Source organism: Periplaneta americana, chromosome 8 (genome assembly GCF_040183065.1).
Source record: "Periplaneta americana isolate PAMFEO1 chromosome 8, P.americana_PAMFEO1_priV1, whole genome shotgun sequence".
NCBI classification, from domain to species: domain Eukaryota; kingdom Metazoa; phylum Arthropoda; class Insecta; order Blattodea; family Blattidae; genus Periplaneta; species Periplaneta americana.
The window spans coordinates 107,525,004-107,540,320 of NC_091124.1; the positions used below are offsets into that span (position 1 = coordinate 107,525,004).

Genomic DNA, 15,317 nt, shown 5'->3' on the forward strand with positions numbered 1-15,317 from the left:
TATTCGTTTTTTTTTTTTTTTTTTAATTTCTACATTGAAAATTGAGATATATATTAAGATCAACAGAATAGACGCAAATATACTCCATATGCAAAATGTAAGTGAACAAAATAGTACCATTATGTGAGAACAACATCATGAAACTGTCCACTGTCCTCCTTTTTTCATACTTTTGCCCTTCAAAAGCATTTCAGCACCCAGTCACCCTGAGCAGACAGTACAGTTTCCCCACTGTCAACAATTTATCTTAAAAGACTAAAAGAGCAGATATGTCTTTGATTGTCGAATGTGCACCAACACACTTACGAAATAACACTTTTCAGTGCTAACAATTTATTGTGTGTGTGTTGTAATTATGATTATACTGGCAGTGATTAGTTTCTGCTAAACAAAAAGTAAATCAAACTACTGCCAAAGGAAAAGTTTGTTTTCTAATGCCAGGCGTTTGACAATAAAGTCATTTGACCTCTTGCACTCCAATATTTTTCAAAGATATTATCATGGCCAGCCACTGAAACACAGATTTTGAGGTGTTCCGAATCCATTTCTTGGTTTGAGTTGCACAATGGGCAGTTAGGGGTGTTTGCAGGTGTTTGGCCAAACAATCATGGCCTGTTGCCAATCTAAATGCAGCTACAGACGATTTTCGTGGTAAATCGGGAATTAACTGTGGATTTTGATGCAGAGAGTTCCATTTTTTCCTTGAGATTGTGTTATCAAATTTTGTTTGTTGTAGTCTAAGTATGTAGATTTAATAAATCTTTTCACAGAGTAAAATGTAGATTTAGTAACAGGTCTGTATATTATATATATGATATGATTTAATGGTACTCTTGATGTTGTTGACATTGTTATATTAGTTCTTTGTTCGTGTTACAAAAACTGATAACTATTCCATTAAATATAGTTATGAAAGCCTTAAGTCTTAACTCTTCAATTATTATTATTATCGTTACTTTTTATAATTATAACTTTATTTGGCATTCTCCATTACATGAATAATTGTAATACTACATGTCATTTTATACATTTCAACATTCAATTCATGTTGCATTATCACAATATTACTATGGAATTACTTTTACAAACTAATATACATTATGACCTAAGGTATTGTGTTGGAGGACCTGGCTGCATCAGGGAGTCGAGCCTGCGTCCAGCAGAAGGGAGGGCGTGTGGGAAGGCAGGCGCGAGGAGAGGAGAGAGAAAGCTGCGAGACACTGGCCGCTGTGCGGGGTGAGAGGGGAAGGAGGCCGACTGTGGTGGAAGTGGAGAAACGTCTCGAGACCGAATGTTGTAGAAACTTCGATGATTGAAGGTTCGAGAAGTGTGACCTAACAAATAAAAGCGAGCAGCCTTCGAGTCTGTCAAGCCAGTTTAGTTTCAGTTGAGCCAGTCTAGTTAAAGAGTCAGCTGCGAGAAAGCTAGACGTATCCCATGAAAGTCTTGGGTTCGAAGTACAATGAACTTAAGTGAGTATTTTTATTTTATTTTATTGGGTTATTTTACGACGCTGTATCAACATCTAGGTTATTTAGCGTCTGAATGATATGAAGGTGATAATGCCAGTGAAATGAGCCCGGGGTCCAGCACCGAAAGTTACCCAGCATTTGCTCGTATTGGGTTCAATAGTTCTTAACATTGAATGGTTTTTCACAATTTCCCTTACCTTTTCCTTTATAATCTCAATTTTTTCCCCCTTCATTTATATTTTCTCCTATTTCAGTATGGGAAGAACTCTCCATTAATTTTCAGTTTGTCTTTATATAATTTCGCAAAGTGCCCATTTTTTCTCGCAGTCTTCAAAAAGGATACCAATACTTTTTTTCTACATCTCATATCATATTCGAAATCGTTTTCAATACTAATGCTTGAATCTTTTAGTAATTTTCTATTGCTCACAATCTTTACTTTTAACATTGTATTTACAAATTTCAACAATACAGGCCTGTTTTTGCCTCTCCTTAACCTATAAACATCCTTCAACTGTCCATTCCCAATATCTATTCCCATCCATTCCCAGCACACATTCATTTTCACTTAATGTGTTTCCCATGTCTGTTCATTTTCTTGTTCTTAAATACCAAAAAAGATTAAGTTTTCCTTTCTTTTTTCTTCTTCCAAGTAAAACCTCGATAAGACACGCCAGCTTATTATACTATCCCGTCTAATACGCTTTTTTTGTCCGGTCCCTGCACATTTAATATATAACGCCTTTATAAAGTACCCAGTTTGTTGCGCTCAAGTCCCGCATAATACACTGTTTTTGTGGAATATTTTCCATGTAATTTTCACCAATGTACTGTAACAGCAATGAAATATCTTGGTCACTGAACTCACTGGTGCCATTAACCTGAAAAGTATTGGTATTCGATCCTTTACCTGCACATTTAAACCTTCATACTTCGTACCTTAGTATACCCCACCCTCTTGTTACGCCTACATACAGTTACAATACCTCACCCTTTTGCTAACCCTCTCTCTCAAACAAAATTCCTCACTCGGCCGTAATAAAATTCTGGAAATTTTTACTTGTCAGTTTGTTGTCCTTTAGTGTATTGAAGTGTCTGTGAATGTCATTACAATGAGTGTTAAACAAAAAGCACTTTCTGTGTCGGAAAAATTGGAAATCTTACGAAAGTACGATGAGAATAGTACTCTTACTCAGAAACAACTCTCTGATTCATTAGGAATCTCATTATCGATATTAAGAATGATAATAAAAAATCGCGACTCTATCACTACAGTTGCGACGTCGTCGGGAGGATATAATCGCAGGAAACTGATGTGTGGTAAACAGGACTTGGAGAACATGCACATGGCAAACAACTGTAAATGACTTTTTTTTTCCGAAAGAATTAAGTACAGTACATATTGTAAATGTCTTTGACATACATTACAGTAATTACATAATGGAGTAATACTATATTACCTTTCATGGATCATGTATTTCAATAAATAAAAATGCTAATAGATACTGAATATAAGTCAAAATTAGTATACCCGCCTAATACGCGGTCCCGGTTAATACGCAGTTTACATCCAGACCCTTGAACAGCGTCTTATCGGGGTTTTAATGTATTTAACTTTACTTTTCAGCATACTATTTTCCTTTTGTAGTGATTCTATCTTTTCATTTATTTCGTCAATGCCCGCTCTTAAGGTTTCTAGATCCATTATGTTCAGTTCTTTCTCACTTCCATTCAACTTATGTTCACTACTTTACTTCACTTCACTTCACTATGCTAGCAGAAGCTTGGTCACCATACATCTGACACATCATGCTACTCACTGAATATTGCTTAATGTTTATTAATCTTTGAAACCTTTGTAGTTTCTGAATGTTTTTCTGCTTTTGTAATGCCCCTTTCCAAACTGAAGCTTCATATGTTAGTATTGACACAATTGCCCCTCTGTATATTGCTTTTCGAAGTTGAAAAGAAATTGAGGAAATCACAAATTGGCTTTAGGGCTCAGAAATCATGTACAGATCTTATTAACACATTAAGAGTCATTATGGAACAGTCCCTTGAGTGGAATAGTCCACTTTATCTTATATTTATCGACTTTGCTAAAGCCTTTGATTCTGTGGATAGGAAGAAATTATGGGTAAAGTTAAGACATATAGGAATACCAGATAAATTTGTTAATATAATCAAAGATATGTACCATAAATATACATGCTATGTGTCACACTTAGGAAAACTTTCGGAACCTTTTTCAAGTAGGAGTGGAATTAAACAGAGTTGCCTACTGTCACCTCTGCTGTTCATCCTGATGTTGGATGAAATATTATTGAAAGCAAATAATAATCGCAAGAGAGGCATTCAATGGGGGCTGGGAAAGCGATTGGAGAATGTAGAATATGTGACGATGTTTGCTTACTGGCCCATAGGTTCTCAGACATAAATGGCAAATTGCAAGATCTAAATAGAGTGTCACCTGAAGCGGGTCTTCAGATAAACAAATCCAAAACTAAGGAAATGAGAATCAATAACAGAACAGATACTAAACTTGTGGTTCAAAATAAAGAAATAGAGGAAATAAATGAATTTATATACTTAGGAAGTATAATTTCTAAACAATGATGAAGATGTAAATGCAAGAATTAGGAAAGCAAAAGCTGCCTTCTCACAACTAGCAAATTTCTGGAAATTCAAATAAATCTCTTCAAGAATCAAAATAAGGATTTTTAATACGAATGTAAAATCTATTTTGCTATACAGATGTGAAACTTGGAAAGAAACATATACAAATAAAAAGAAATTACAAGTATTCATGAATAGATGTCTGAGGATCATAATAGGAATACGATGGCCTAAGACCATCTCAAATAAAAATCTCCTTACAATTACTGATCAGCAAGAAATATAGAAAGAGATCAAGTATAGGAAGTGGAGATGGCTTGGGCAGGTGTTGTGGAGAGAAGAGGGTAATATCGCTAGGACAGCTTTTGAATGGAATCCACATGGGGCAAACAGGAAAGTTGGTAGGCCTAGAGTCACCTGGAGTAACACCGTTAGAAGAGAAGCAGAAGAACTTGGATGGTGTGGGAATGAAGTCAAAGCTATGGCTAAAAATAGAGTAAGATGGCGCGTTTTCACAGGGCCCTATGTCGCCGCCACCGCCACCGCCACCGCCACCGCCACCACCACCACCACCACCACCACCACCACCACCACCACCACCACCACCACCACCACCACCACCACCACGACTACTACTATAATATTGTTTTTAGTGCTTGGTGGCCTTGGAGTTCTGGATTCTGTATTCTACTTAACATATTAATCAGCTGCAGAGTCATTTCTGGCGACATGCTTTCCAAAACTGAATTTATCATCCAAGATTATTCCAAGGTATTTCATTTCATCGACCTGTTCATTGACCACTGACAGAATATACAACTCTAATCAAGTTAGCATCAAAAAGGATTCCCTTATAAGGTAAGCCTCTTGGGAGGTGAATTACTTTCATTTCTCCTGAATTTTGCGCCATTCTCTCTTTCAATAACATAAGATCTAGGATTGATCCCACTATCAACAATCCTTCCTGGTACCCAAACTCAGTCTGAATCTTTTTAAACATCACTGGTTGTTGAATTGCAAATGGTTCTGAATTAGGCTTTTAGGTAATCCACCATATCCTGGAACTTGATACTTCCAATGTTTCAGAACTACATACAGGTTCCATCAACAGGACAAATGATGGAACCTATATTTAGTTCAGAAATGTTTGAAATGTCAAGTTCTACGACATGGCAAATTACCCAAAAACCGTAATTCTGATCGCAAACACTGTGAAAGCCTAAAAACCCATATACCATAATTCTCTTTGATGAGGAGTGGGGTCATAGTATTGTATACATTTGTCTCTTTTTCTATTAATAATTACTAGTGTTGTGGGATTTAATCGATCAATTTCTATTCTAATCGCTCAATAATATATCATTGAATAATTGAGTCAATTAAAATTAATCTTTATGTTAAATTATACTTTATATTAATTATTATTTTGTTAATGCAAACTCAGAGTAAAAATTTCGACAATATTCGTCACTCTGAAATTGCTTACTTCAAACGTGATAATACCGTTATTTTGCAACTGAAAAGCAGATAGCATTGGGCAAATCTTTGCACAAACACTTCAGAAAGAGATTAAAATATGAGGACATTGACCTGGTCTAACCGTATTGAAATTTGAAACACAATGCAAAACCCTTATTAAGTTTGCCAGTTCGTCTTCCTAGCATATGAAATACAAACTTTTCTGGAATTCGCCCCCCTCATCCCTTAGCCATGGCTACATTGTATGCAAGTGAGAGAGTACCTATCTTCTTCTCTTTATAAAATTTTGTAATCCAATTACAATAGGAGCCAGTCTGCTGTTCTGTTGCAGTTTCTTTACTGAGTTTCTAGATGAAGCTTGTGTGTTTAGTTTGCTAAAAAAAATCAGATTTATGTGGTCTGTGAAAAAAGTGAAAACTCCATCATGTCATAGGCCTATGAGAATATGAGAAGTAAACTTGGTGAAACATTTGGATTTAAATTGAACAATCATGGAGAAGTGCTTGACAAAAAAAAAATTTCGTGTTTAGTGAAGCAGGAAACATTGTTACTAAACATAGAGCAGCACTTAATTCGTCGCATGTGAATGCACTCACGTGTTTAAAATCATGAATGAGGCAGTATTAACTAGGTGAAAAAAAAAATTATGGTTTATTTAATGACACCTGCAAATGCCGAGATTAATCAGTGTCACTGGTGTGCCAGAATTTTGCCCCACAGGAGTTCTTTTACATGTCAGTAAATCTACTGACATGAGCCTGTCACATTTAAGCAGACTTAAATGCCATCGACCTGGGTTGGGATCAAACCCACAACCTCGAGCACAGGCCAGCGCTATACCGACTATGCTACCCAGGCCAACAACTAGGCGAGTCTTCATATTTGTTTTATTTGCGTTTGCCTCAAAAATCACCGGAGAATTCACACAATAAATTACGAGCCTACATAATAAATACATAAATAACTAAAATAGTATTAATATAATTATATTATTTAATGTACCGAAGTACATATGATATTTCCATGCAGATATTCTGCGTCATCATACGATGAAAGAGTAATGGAACGGAGAAAAATTCTCTCCGTTCCATTACTCTTTCATCGTATGATGACGCAGAATATCTGCATGGAAATATCATATGTACTTCGGTACATTAAATAATATAATTATATGATATACGTAAATCACTTCGTGATTTAAGACGGCGCTTATTCCGTCGGATCCCAGCCAACTAGTCACTCATAACGAGTGCACCTCAGCACATGTGTGGACTTTAGTCCTACATTCATAGACATCTATGACGTAGTGCAGAGGGTGGCCACTAGAGGGAACCCAAGAGTTGGAACTTAAACTGAGACGATTCTGTCCGATGCCGAGGTGGGTATCCAGTGTGGCTTAGTGGATAAAGCATCAGCACGTAGAGCTGAAAACCCGCGTTCAAATCCCGGTGCCGGAGAAAATTTTTCTCCGTTCCATTACTCTTTCATCGTATGATGACGCAGAATATCTGCATAGAAATATCATATGTACTTCGGTACATTAAATAATATAATTATATGATATGCGTAAATCACTTCGTGATTTAAGACGGCGCTTATTCCGTCGGATCCCGGCCAACTAGTCACTCATAAAGAGTGCACCTCAGCACATGTGTGGACTTTAGTCCTACGTTCATAGACAACTATGACGTAGTGCAGAGGGCGGCCACTAGAGGGAACCCAAGAGTTGGAACTTAAACTGAGACGATTCTGTCCGACGCCGAGGTGGGTATCCGGTGTGGCTTAGTGGATAAAGCATCAGCACGTAGAGCTGAAAACCCGGGTTCAAATGCCGGCGCCGGAGAGAATTTTTCTCCGCTCCATTACTCTTTCATCATATGATGACGCAGAATATCTGCATGGAAATATCATATGTACTTCGGTACATTAAATAATATAATTATATGATATGCTTAAATTACTTCGTGATTTAAGATGGCACTTATTCCGTCGGATCCCGGCCAACTAGTCACTCATAAAGAGTGCACCTCAGCACATGTGTGGACTTTAGTCCTACGTTCATAGACATCTATGACGTAGTGCAGAAGGCGGCCACTAGAGGGAACCCAAGAGTTGGAACTTAAACTGAGACGATTCTGTCCGACACTGAGGTGGGTATCCGGTGTGGCTTAGTGGATAAAGCATCAGCACGTAGAGCTGAAAACCCGGGTTCAAATCCCGGTGCCGGAGAGAATTTTTCTCCGTTCCATTACTCTTTCATCGTAAAATAGTATTGTTTTGTAATATGATACAGTATATACATATATACTACATTTTATACTTATGCTTATCACCAAACACAAATTAAATTTAACAATAATTGTGTATTACAGTATAATAAAACTTTTTTCAAATCAATCAAAGCTCGATTAATCAATTAAATCCAAATCATTAATCGATTAAATATCTTGATCAATCGACAGCTCTAATAATTATTACCTATCCATATTTCTATGATGTGTGGTTTAAGTTCATTAAATTAACATTGGATATTTGTACAGAGACTCCTTCCCATGAGATTTAAGACTGGTGACCTTCTTGGGTGTTACAAAAATGTAATAGCCCTAAAGCTCGTAACACACTACAGTAAGAAATATGTAATGTGTAGGCTGCAGATTCTGCAAATTTGCATGTTCTTTTCCTTAAACTTGACGATATGCAGACAAAACATAAACATCTTTCTCGTTGTTTGGAATTAGTATGCAGAATTTTATTGTGCATATTTGAGCATATCTGTAACATTATGGCATGTTTATACTTTTAGAGCATATATTTGCATATTTATACTAACTTAATACAGAAATAAATATTTTATTCTGTAAAAATATAAACTGCGAGAAAACAATACTCTCTTTCCCCATCTCACACGACAATGTCTACTTCATTAGCACAGACTACATTGTTAAGCAGCATGTCGTACACTCGTTTTTTTTTCGCCTCTTTGAAACTATCGCAGGCTGACAGTAGTTCCTTTCAACAATAGAATGAATTGGTTTATATTTTAACAGCAAAATTCAAACTGATTGCCAAAGTTCCATGCATTTATTCGATTCATGTGTTTCATGGTGGTTTGTTGTAATATTCGTTATGCCTAAAGACAAAAGTTCAAGTACTACTCTTCTGAAAAGCTGGATTGATGGAGACAAGACTTTAATATCAGACGGAAAACGTATATTTTGTCAAGTTTGTTCGAAGAAAGTAAGTTTTTGCACTTTTTAAAAATATTTATCCACAAACACTTTTAATTATTTTACTTACAAAGACACATTATATTACATATAGTAGCATATTTTAAAGTTTAATAATGTTTTAATTAATAGCTGAACTGCACAAAAAAGTTCTAAGTGGATCAGCATTTGCAGACTGCATCTCACATAAAAATGCAAAGAAAAATAATTATCAGCCTTTGCTTAATATGAATCCAAAATAAAATGAAAATGATACATTTAGTGTGAACCTCTGTGAAGCCCTAGTAGCAGCTAATATACCTTGGAGGAAACTGGACAATTCAATACTTCGCGGATTTTTGCAGAAATACACTAAAAGGCAAATTCCTGCAGAGTCCACATTGAGAAAGAATCACTTGGATCCACTGTATGAAAAAGTAAGTTCAGTTATATAATAATGTTTATTAAAGTTAATTGCTTAAAACATTTGTGTAATTGATGTGTACTTTAAAATAGTTGTTTTCATAATTATTAAAAATAAATTATATTTTAGGTCCTCCAAGAAATTAGAAACGACATAGGAGATTCATTTATTTGGGCTTCCGTGGATGAAATTACAGACTCCTGTGGGAGGTATGTAGCTACTGTAGTTGTGAGGAAAATGGACTACATAGCCGGTAGATCTCCTCATCTGATTATGTGCACTGTCTTAGAAAAAACCAATCATGCTACCATTGCAAGGACAGTAAGAGATGCATTGCGTAAGTATATTATCCTGAAAATGACTGAAAAAAATAAAGATATCAGAGAATGACTTGAGTGTAAATTTTAATTTGTTTTTAGATTTACTCTGGCCAACCAAAGAACATGGAGAGAGATTCTTGGCATTCTTAACTGACAGTGCAGCATATATGCTGAAAGCAGCACGGGCACTTCAAGTTTTCTACCCCAAAATGATCCACCATTACTTGCATTGTCCACGGCCTACATCGTGCTGCTGAAGAGATTCGTTCACAGCATCCTAAGGCTAACAATTTGATTTCTTCGGTTAAAAAGGTGTTTGTAAAGACTCCAGCAAGGACTGCACTATTCAAAGAACTACCAGAAATTCCCCTTCAAACCAGAGCCTGTATTAACTAGATGGGGGAACCTGGATCAATGCTACACTCTACTACAGTTCGCATATTGAAGATATTAAGTAGGTTGGTATTCTGAGTTATCTAATTTTGTCATCATCATTCGCCATCATGTATTAGACCCTTGTGGGTCTGTTACGGTCTCGTGCCACCTATTTTTGAGTCTTCCAGTTATCTAACTTAAGTTTAAATATTTGTGTTTTTCATGGATGCAAAGATCTAAGTTTCACTGTAAATACATTTCTATAATTTAAATATAATAATAATAAATTTAGCTTCCCTCATGAAAAGGTTGCCAGATTTGACAAAGCGTATTACATATAATTTGGAAACACACCTAAAAGGTAAAATGATACACATTTGAAATGGTTAGGGAATCGAATATGCAAAATGTCAGAAAAATTTACACCTAAGAAGCGTTTGTGCTCATTCACAGTTAAGAAAGGGGGGGGGGGGGGAATATCATCAGATAGGTTAGAATGATTTGAATACCATATACATTCAGCTTCCCTTATGAAAAGGTTGCCAGATTTGACAAAGTGTATTACATATAATTTGGAAACACACCTAAAAGGTAAAATGATATACATTTGAAACAGTTAGGGAATTGAATATGCAAAATGTCAGAAAAATTTACACCTAAGAAGCGTTTGTGCTCATTCGCAGTTAAGAAAGGGGGGGGGGGATATCATCAGATATGTTAGAATGATTTGAATGCCATATACCGCGAGAAAAATAATAGTACGGATTGATTGGCATTGATATCTAAACCAATCAACAGCCAACAATCAATAAATAAACTAAACAGTAAGGGTTTTTATGCACTACACTATATTTACTTCACATTTTCCTAGTTTACTAGACAAACAGCAATTTATTTTTATTGAATTTCAATAATAAATTTCTTGAATATATTGAAATACTAGATTTTAATACTAGGAGGCAGGCCTACAATGGTCCTTATTTTCTTCAGAATTAATTTATTATATGTTTGTTCTTAGGTGCTTCATTTACTGAATCCAGAAGATGCGGCCTGTATTAATTCAGCAATATTAGCAACAAATGATGTAGGAATTCAAAGTGAACTTTAGTACATAGGTGCACACATCAAGACACTTCCTGAAACAATGATCAAACTTGAGGAACGTGGTCTTCAGCTGACTACTGCAGTGAGTTTGTTGATCACTGTCACAACATCTTTCAACAAATTACCAGGGTCATTGGGGAGAATTCTAACAGAGAAGATGAAGAAAACTGAGGAACAAAACCTAGGTTTGGAAACAGTGAAAAAGATTAGTGGAATTCTACAAGGTGAGCCCCAAACTGTTCAGAATTACACACCTAAAGAAATAGCAGCTTTTAAGTATTGTCCCTTAAATTCATGTGAAGTTGAAAGAACATTCTCTGTTTATAAGAACATACTTAATGACAACCGAAAGAGATTTACATCTGAAAATTTGGAGAAATATATTGTAATCTGTGTAATACCAATAAGCAATGAAGTTTAATGTTAATGCAAATTTACATCCTCCAATATATGGACGAAACTTATTGTGTTATTACTTTATTGTTCTAAAATAAAGTACTTTTGACTACATACTTTCAAGTTTTAAAGTGTAATTTCTTAATTTTTTTAGCATATTTGCATGCATATTTTCACGATTTTTAGTGCATATTAATCCGCAGCCTAGTAATGTGTTTGTGCAGCTATGAAAATTACTTTTCTTTAGCATGGATTAACTTACAAAGTAAGGCATAGCTGACATTGGTTGGCTAGCAATTTTTTGAAAACATAGCTATCCCACCACTTGAATTTCCTGCTTACTCAGGTAACCTATCCAAATTAAAGCCTATCAAATTTATATTAAGTGAATATAATTGAAAAATTAATAGAAATTCAGCTGTTCAAATTTATGTAACTTTATTTCTATCAGCTCATATCAAACTACCTTCTGTATTGCATAATAAAAATTCGTGTTTTAATTACCTAGATACAGAGATGCCTCCACTATGTAGCAACATATTTCCCACTCTAGTGTGAAGATCAAAGTATTGCTATTTGTCTCCACACATATTATATAGTTCATAGTTCTCGGTGTAGTGTATTATGGGCCTTAGGAAAGAAATTGGTCCTCCTTAGCATCCCTTGATTTCTTAAACAAACTCTCAACGAATTTCACTGCACTTCCACCAAGACTGTTTGATTTAAGAAAAGGATTGGATAAGATACGAGGCCTGTCTAAAAAGTATCCGACCTTTAGCCAGAAAAAATATTTCAAATACCTGACGGGGTTGGGACCCTAATCCCCTTCAAAGTAGGCCCCTTGTGCTTGCACACACTTAGCCCACCGATCCTTCCACTGCCGGAAACACCTCTGGAAGTCTTCTTTTGGAATGGTGTTCAGCTCTGTCGTCGCGTTCCGCATTACCTCTTCTTTACTCTCAAAACGGGATCCTTTCAGTGGTGTCTTCAATTTTGGAAACAACTAGAAGTCGCAAGGAGCCAGGTCTGGAGAGTAGGGAGGTTGCCGAATGGCTGTAATTCCATGTTTGGCCAAGAAAGTGTGGATCAATTGGGATGAATGTGCAGGGGCGTTGTCGTGATGCAAGTGCCAGTTGTTCGCCGTCCATATGTCTGGTCTTTTGCGCCGGACTGCATCACGGAGTCGCCGGAGAACATCATGATAGTACTCCTTTGTCACCGTTTGTCCTTCCGGTGCGTATTCGTGATGCACAATTCCACGGACATCAAAGAAAACAGTCAGCATCACCTTGATTTTGCTTTGCACCTGCAGCGCTTTCTTCGGCCTTGGAGTCTCGGGATGCTTCCATTGCGACGACTGTCTTTTTGTTTCTGGGTCGTACCCGTACACCCATGACTCATCTCCAGTTATCACGGTGTTCAGAAACCCAGGATCAGTGTTGGCGGTGTCCAGAAGGTCCTGTGCAACGTCACGACGGAGGTCTTTTTGTTCCAGGGACAACAACTTGGGCACGAATTTCGCAGCCACTCGGTTCATGTTCAAATCATCACGCAAAATTGCATGTGCAGAATCTTTACTCACTCCAACCTCTTCGGCAATCTCCCGCACGGTCAAACGACGATCTGCCATCACCAAATTTCGCACCCTCTCAACAACAGCTGCACTCCGAGCAGTTTGGGGCCTGCCACAACGCTGCTCACTCTCCGCTGATGTGCGGCCATCTTTGAATCGGTTGAACCACTCCTTAATTTGTGTTACACCCATCGCATCTTCCCCAAACACCTGCTGAATCTTACGAATTGTTTGACTTTTGAGAATCACCAAGCTTTTTACAAAATTTGATGCAGTATCTTTGCTCAATTCGTTCAGTCATCTTGCGAGAAAACTAAATCCGACAAACACTTAGAACAGCACCTTACTTGGCGACCACCAGCCAGTGACTGGCACAAGCGAATGCGGTGAAAAAATTCAAGCATGCGCATTACGGTTCCTCCTTCCACTGTGCACAGTGGCGCCGCCTTAGAATCACTACTTTGCGCGGGAAAATTTAAGGTCGGATTCATTTTAGACAGGCCTCGTATGTACAAAACCCATTCATCAACAAATTGCCTGAATAACTGTGAATCAAAACAGAATCCATTTGTGTATAGCATTACAGATATTCCATGTACTGCAAAGAATGATTTCATCTTTTCTATAACTATCGAGTTTTTCAAGGTTGGGAAAAGTCATCTCAACATGATTAGTTGAACCATTTACTGTTATTAAATAATGACACACGTACACATGCACACACACACACAATATTATTTATGAATATGAACTATAAAACTGTCCAAACTTTCCGAACATTAACTATTATTACTGCATAGTATATAAATAAGGAAATTATTTATAAATTCCTAATAAAACACCAAGGCATGTAGTATTACGCTGTGTAATGGGACATGTTGGATGATGAAATGAAAAAACAAAAAATAAAAAAAACACACACACTACTGTTTGTGAAAAGTGCAACACTCAGAAAGAATGGCCCGAACGACTCCAAACTTGGAAGATGTGTAGAACAGTGTACCACCAAGAATTGCTTACGTTTCCAGAGAGATGGTGTACACATAGGCCCAACAGTGACATCTCTTGTGTCACCAGCAAGGTGCGTATTATGCCTTGCTCAGTCAGTGCAAAGCTTCTAAACGAAGTGGAAACATGAAAGCTAGTGCAGGTATGCCTCGACGATGTGAAGGGTGCAATATCAGCACGTGAGTTCGAATGGGGCAGAATGGTTGGTCTACAGGAAGCAGATTTGTCATACCGTGACATTTCGCCTTGTACAGGCATGCTGCTATGACAGTGATGCGTGTGTGGAACCAGTGGATAGAAGAGGGTCGTATGCAGAGACGAGCAGGTACTGGACCACGTAATGTGACCACAGCATGGGACGACCGCCATCTTGTCTGCATGGTAGTGATGGACCATACAGCTTCATCCACAGTGTTGAGCCGACGTTGGAGTACTGCAACAGGTGTGGACCTGTCTGTGTCAACGGTTTGTCGCCATCTTTTGAGGGCTAGACTAGTGGCTTGCTTGCTGTTGTGTCGGCTTCCATTGTCCAGAAACCACCAACACCTCAGGCTGTAATGGGCACATGAAAGCCATCACTTGCGTGCTGAGTGGCAAAATGTAGTGTTTTTGGACAAGTTCCGCTTCAACTTGTCCTACATACATGTTAGATGGTACCGTGGTGAATGCAATCTGAGAGCCAGCATTGTTGAGCTGCATATCAGACAAATGCCTAGTGTGATGGTTTGGAGCGCCATTGAATACAATATACGATCTCGCCTCCTATGTATTCAGGGCAATCTGAACAGCAAGCGCTACATTAGGGAGGTTTTAGAGCCCGAGGTACTGCCCCTTCTTCAGGCAACTACATATGACATATTTCAGCAGGACAATGCCAGGTCACATGTGGCGACGATTGTGCAAACCTTCTTCGAAGAAAAACGGGTATCACTGCTTCCTTGGCCTGCATGTTCGCCAGACATGTCGCCCATCGAACATGTCTGGGATATGGTTGGTCGGCAACTTTTTCGTCATGGTCCTCCAGCACCAACTCTTGATGCTTTGTACACTTGCATACAAACTGCGTGGTGGGAGATTCCCCAGGAACATATCTAGGCCCTCTCTGATTCCATGCTACGACACTTAGAGGCTCTGATTGCAGCGCATGGAGGCTTCACACCATACTGAAATCTCACGGTCACAAATCAGGTACAGTTCTATAATTCTAATCATTTATGTATTGTCATGTACCTAATCTGTGGTATCAATTTCATTTCAGTCACATGTATCCTTCTTGGTGTTGCAATTTCCACAAACATTAGTATGTATACACATTTGAGACTTCACTGTAATTGAATTTCCCCA

General features: G+C 37.6%; 1 protein-coding gene and 1 long non-coding RNA gene across 8 annotated transcripts in view; one reads left to right on the plus strand and one right to left on the minus strand.

Moving 5' to 3' along the window:
• Sec3 (exocyst complex component Sec3) overlaps positions 1 to 15,317 on the minus strand; it is a 167,971-nt gene that overhangs the window by 138,429 nt on the left and 14,225 nt on the right. The gene's annotated exons all lie outside the window — the stretch shown is intronic.
• Positions 7,012 to 11,502, plus strand: LOC138704938 (uncharacterized). The gene is made up of 4 exons (XR_011333485.1): positions 7,012 to 9,210; positions 9,327 to 9,534; positions 9,617 to 9,975; positions 10,911 to 11,502. It is a non-coding gene; the product is annotated as an uncharacterized lncRNA (long non-coding RNA).